This window comes from Etheostoma spectabile, chromosome 1 (assembly GCF_008692095.1).
Source record: "Etheostoma spectabile isolate EspeVRDwgs_2016 chromosome 1, UIUC_Espe_1.0, whole genome shotgun sequence".
NCBI classification, from domain to species: Eukaryota; Metazoa; Chordata; class Actinopteri; order Perciformes; family Percidae; genus Etheostoma; species Etheostoma spectabile.
The window spans coordinates 31,357,290-31,363,003 of record NC_045733.1 but is presented as its reverse complement, the minus strand read 5'-3'; the positions used below and the strand labels follow the sequence as shown (position 1 = coordinate 31,363,003).

At 40.4% G+C, this 5,714-nt stretch overlaps 1 protein-coding gene and 1 long non-coding RNA gene across 2 annotated transcripts in view; one reads left to right on the top strand and one right to left on the bottom strand.

The window, feature by feature from the left end:
• Positions 1-5,714, bottom strand: part of LOC116692389 (troponin T, fast skeletal muscle isoforms) — a 43,924-nt gene that overhangs the window by 7,481 nt on the left and 30,729 nt on the right. The window lies entirely within an intron of this gene.
• The window catches only part of LOC116690701 (uncharacterized), a 5,274-nt gene continuing 2,368 nt past the window's right edge, over positions 2,809-5,714 (top strand). The window contains exon 1 of the long non-coding RNA XR_004332337.1: positions 2,809-2,820. This is a non-coding gene — a long non-coding RNA (uncharacterized LOC116690701). The remainder of the gene's footprint in view (positions 2,821-5,714) is intronic.

Here is a 5,714-nt window from a genome sequence, read left to right as displayed (position 1 = left end):
GGGGCAGCACGGTGGGGGTTGAAATTAAAACCAAATCAACGTCATAAAAAGCACATTGTGATTTGATTTCCTTTTTATTCATGTATGCATTTGCTCCTCGTGTAAAATAAGTAAATGAAAAAACATGTTAAACAGGACAATTAATTAGCCTTTTGCCCTTGTAACTGAATAGTCGCATTATAATACCAAAATGGAAGAAAAAATATAAAACCGCTGTCTGATCATAACGAGGGTATGATCAATATTAATATACAATTAATAAGAAAGATAAGGGTTTTGTTACACATTATGCAAAAATATATAGTTATTGTAGTGTATCAAAGGTGCGTGAGTATTAAATGTGCCACAGTAATGAGATTAAGGGTTCAATATTAAATATTGCACTGTAATGAAATTGCACAGAATTTCAGTGTCTTTTAGGTAGTATAATCAGTATTGAACAGTAGGTGGGAAGAAGAAAGGGCCGGGGGTCGGGGGCCCGGGGTTCGGGGGCCGCGGGGACCGGGGGCACGGGGACGGGGGCGGGGCCGGCGGGGGCGCGGGGGGTCGGGGTGGTGTTCTGGTAAGTGAGGTCAGTGCATGTGTGAGTTCAGAGTGGTTATGGCTTTGGGAAGAAACTGGTTCTTGAGTCTGTGTGCAAGCCTCAAAAAGTTAGAAAGTAAAAAGAGGCTTTGTAATATAGTAAATATGATCCGTTAACGGTTGCAATGAGGAGGCTGTAATCAGTTAACCCATCGTGTTGTCTTCCCGTTTAACTATGAACTTGTCATTCCAGGTCACAAAAGCAAAGGAACGTTGTTTTGTGTTTTCCGATTTTGTTTTGTTGCTTTTTCCAGCTGTTTGGCGCTTTTTTTTTTCATTAAGCTGGTGTAATAACAGGTTTTACATATTCTTGGAATTTCATGGTCAACAAACCTCATTTTTATCAAATTATGCGTACGTTTTTAGATTTAAAAAAGGCAGAAATTATGAATTATTTTGATGGTAGTTAAGATCAGAGGACGTTGAGTGGATTCAGGATGGGTAGATGTCAACGTTTAGTCCGGATACTGTTTTGAAACCATTAAACAAAAAAAAGAATTCCAAATGCTATAAGATTAAATAAAACACCCAACAATTTTAATGAAAGTAACTCATAAGTTTAACTCAAGAAGTATGGAATAATCATGTGTTTTGGGCAATGTGGTGAAAGAAATCCATATTTCAGACATAAAACACACTTTGAGGGACAACACAAGGGTTGAAGAAATACCCTTAATGTATACGTACTTATGACTGAAGTCAGAAGGAAGGAGATGTGTTAACGCTGACATAAGTGACATGGGTCCTTCTGCAGTGGCGGCCACTGGCCTGTACATTAGAATATGACACCCCAATTTGGTAAATGTGCTTCATGAGCTGTGCATCGTACAGAGGGCAGGAGCAGGCTGACCAGTCCGACCACTAATGATTTTGTTGCTCTTGCTTTGGACGCTGATGCATGCGACGCCTATGAAGAGGAAGGTATGTGATTTGCATTCTTCTGCCCGAGACTTCTTCACACCCTCCAACATGGAGTATGTGCCGTTTGTCTCACTGGTCTTTCTTAAACGAAAGGCAGTGAAATGGAGAAACAAGGCGAAAGGATTCAGAATGCTGGAGTCCGGTTACGGGGGGCCCCACTGTCATCTCTGCTTCTTCTCTTTTTTGCATGAAGTGTCCTGCCAGGGGACGAGGATGATCAAGATGGTAGTTTGGATTGTACGCTGAGTCGCGGTTGCTTTGCCTGGTTTTTCATCCCCATGTTGTCGTTGTCTTTATTTGAGGGTTCCCATTAAAAAACAAAAACAAAAAAAATTAAAAAAAAAAGCTATCAAAACTTGGTTATGTTGTTTACGTTAAGTGTTGTTGTGTGTTGTTGTACTCTGCACATAAATAACAGTAGATTACAAAAGTAAAAACCCTGTTGTGAAAGTAATGACGTCTGTTTAGACATATTAAACTCTTAAATAGTTTATGTGGGTGATTTTTTTGTTTTTGTGGCAACGTAAAGGTACCAGATGACATGGGTTGATTTCCCACTAATGCACCACAAAGCTAACACATAGTAAGTAGAGGTACAGGTAACACTGTGACTTACAGCACGTAAATCCGAGGCTAACACACAGGAACCGGGCCACGAGGAAGAAAAGGGTTTTCTTAATTTAGACGTACTCAAATGATTGTCTTGTTCTAGTGGGTGTGAAAACCACTTGCAGCCCGGAGCGTTCCCCCTGATTAACCAGCAGCTTTTAGTCTTTCTCTCCCTCCATATTCGGGTTTCTAACAGTTGTGATCTCCGCTCTTTCTCTCTTCTGTTGCCTGTTTAACGCTGGGCAAAAAAAACAACAAAAAACAGAGGAGAAGCCAAAGTTCAAGTGAGTCCATCTCATATGTCGTTGTATGAATGTAGCACATATGTAATGAAATGTACTGTAGGTCAGTGCGCTTGGGCCCAATTAAATAGAAATAAAATTTAAAAAAACCAAACAATAATTGACATTATTTACCATCAGGACAGCAGGTGGGACCACAAACATGTGTAATTGAAATATGTACATGATATACCCACATACAATATCTACTTAATAATACCCATATACACACACACACCACTATATTTATGTCATTTGTAACATGTGAAACATATATACATTTAAAGATGAGTTGTCTCTTTGACCTGTATGGGTTTTACATTGCTGTCAGCTTCACGTGATTTATTTGTAATATTCTTGTTTAACAGAGCTCCTGCTCCAAGATCCCCGATGGCGACGAAAGTGGGACTTGGACGTAAGTCGACTTGTTTATGTTGATTGATTTATACGTAGAGATGATCAAATGAGTGGAGTCTTAGTTCCTTATCCAGTCCTTGTATGGAAAATGATGTTCCCGTACAAGGAAACGTATTTCTTGCTGGTATTAAATGGTTTTGGTATCACAAACACTCTCTAAGTCTGCGTGTGGGGAGAAGGTCAGAACGAACCGATGGTAAAAAAAAACACATAATAATAAGAAACATTTATGCTGTAATTTGGCCACTTTAACATTAAACAATCTCAAAGTGCTACAGTAAGATCAATAAAAGCAAGGTATGAACAACATCAGTGTAAAAGATTCTATAAACTAGTGCCACATGGGAAGTGTGCTCTTAACGTAATTATAATATCTATGTCGACATGTCGGGCCCATTTACAGGAAATTTTGTGATTAATGTGCATTTCCTTAAGAAATAAAGAATTATGAAATGCAATGGCAGCTGGATATGGCCCATGATTGCTGTCCACTATTCCAGGGTTGGGGGTTCGATCCCGGCTCCTCGGTCCAACAAGTTGAAGCTCATTGTAAAGGGCTCTGATGAAAGCTTCAGGTAAACGCGCTGTTACCAGTGTATTTCAGTAAAGAAACTCTTCAGCGTGTCGTTTTGTGCATTCCGTCTGTACTTGCGTAGCCGGTCTGTCAACGACACTTCAGGTCGTTGTAACTTGCGTGTGTGAATGCGACACGGAGAACTTCTCTGGCCGTGTGGGACTTAACTGTACCCGGACAGAGAGAAATAGGAACGAATATACAGCAAAATGAGGGAAGGATTCCTTAGCGGAAGCTAACTCAACAAATCTCCGCACGGACCCAGTTGTTGCCACACTCTTTTCCAATGGAAGCAGCTAGCACCAGCTCCAAAAGGCCCTTAAAAGTAGCCGATGACATATACGTCATTTGCATAAAGCTCAATGGTTGTGGTCAGGTACATAGAAGAAATAGAAGTCTTTAGCTAATAATAACAAATTCAATGAGGAATGTAGTAGTATTGTAATGTGCTATTGTTGGTCACTGTTATTTTTTCTAGTGCGTATGTAGCTAGCTTTTCTTTTATTTAACTTAATAGTAGTAGTTTAACCAATGTATAAAACAAAGGGAGGGAAAAAGACGAGAAGCAGAAGAGGAATACCCTGCGTGCTCGCTGCAAGATACTGGCATAAGTCTCTGTCTTTTTCAAAGGTTCTGTCTTTTCACAAGAGTCTCTGTCTTTTTACAGAGTCTCTGCTTTACAGAAGGTTCTGTCTTTCCAGAGAAGGTCTGTCTGTTCTACAGAGAGCTGTCTTTTCTACAGAGTTTTTTTTTCTCATGTGTTTTTTTCTTTCTTCTTTTCAGAGAAGGTCTCTGTCTTTTCTACAGAAGGTCTCTGTCTTTTCTCAGAGAGTCTCTGTCTTTTCTACAGAGGAGTCTCTGCTTTTCTACGAAATGTCTCGTCTTTTCCAGAGAAGGTCTCTGTTCTTTTCTACAGAGAGTCTCGTCTTTTCACAGAGGTCTCTGTCTGTTTTCTACAGAAGGTCTCTGGCTTTTCCATAGAGGTCTTGTCTTTTCTAAGAGAGTTCGTGTCTTTTTCTACAGAAGGTCTCTGTCTTTCCAGAGAGGTCTCTGTCTTTTTAGAGAGAGTCTCTGTCTTTTCTACAGAATGTCTCGTCTTTTCCAGAAGAAGGTCTCTGTCTTTTCTAGAGAGGTCTCTGTCTTTTTACAAGAGTCTCTATCTTTTCTACAGAGGTCTCTGTCTTTTACAGACGGTCCTCTGTCGTTTCTACAGAGGCTCTGTCTTTTCTACAGACGGTCTCTGTCTTTTCTACAGAAGGTCTCTGCCTTTTCCAGAGAAGGTCTCTGCTCTACAGGAGTCTCTGTCTTTTCTACGAGAAGTCTCTGTCTTTCTACAGAGTCTCTGTCTTTCTACAGAAGGTCTCTGTTTTTACAGAAGTTCTCTCTTTCGACAGAAGGTCCTCTGTCTTTTCTAAAGAAGGTTCTCTGTCTTTTCTACAGAGAGTCTCTGTCTTTTTCAGAGTATCTGTCTTTCTACAGAAGGTCTCTGTCTTTTCCAGAGAGGTCTCTGTCTTTTCTAGAGAGAGTCTCTGTCTTTTCTACAGAATGTCTCCGTCTTTTCCAGAGAAGGTCTCTGTCTTTTCTACAGAAGGTCTCTGTCTTTTCTACAGAGAGTCTCTATCTTTTCTACAGAAGGTCTCTGTCTTTTCTACAGACGGTCTCTGTCTTTTCTACAGAAGGTCTCTGTCTTTTCTACAGAAGGTCTCTGTCTTTTCTACAGAAGGTCTCTGTCTTTTCCAGAGAGGTCTCTGTCTTTTCTACAGAAAGTCTCTGTCTTTCCTACAGAAGGTCTCTGTCTTCTCTACAGAGAGTCTCTGTCTTTTCTACAGAATGTCTCTGTCTTTTCCAGAGAAGGTCTCTGTCTTTTCTACAGAAGGTCTCTGTCTTTTTACAGAGTCTCTATCTTTCTACAGAAGGTCTCTGTCTTTCTTACAGAATCTCGTCTTTTCTCAGAGAGTCTCGGTCTTTTCTACGAATGTCTTGTTTCAGAGAAGTCTCTGTCTTTTTTACAGAGTCTGTCTTTTCACAGAATGTCTCTTGTCTTTTCCAGAGAAAGTCTCGTCTTTTCTACAGAAGGTCTCGTCTTTTCACAGAGAGTCTCGGGATTTGATACAGAGTCTCTGTCTTTCCAGAGAAGGTCTCTGTCTTTCTAACAGAAGGTCTCTGCTTTTGTACAGAGAGTCCTCTATCTGTTTCTACAGAAGGTCTCTGTAGAAAAGACAGAGACCTTCTGTAGAAAAGACAGAGACCTTCTCTGGAAAAGACGGAGACATTCTGTAGAAAAGACAGAGACTCTCTCTAGAAAAGACAGAGACCTTCTCTGGAAAAGA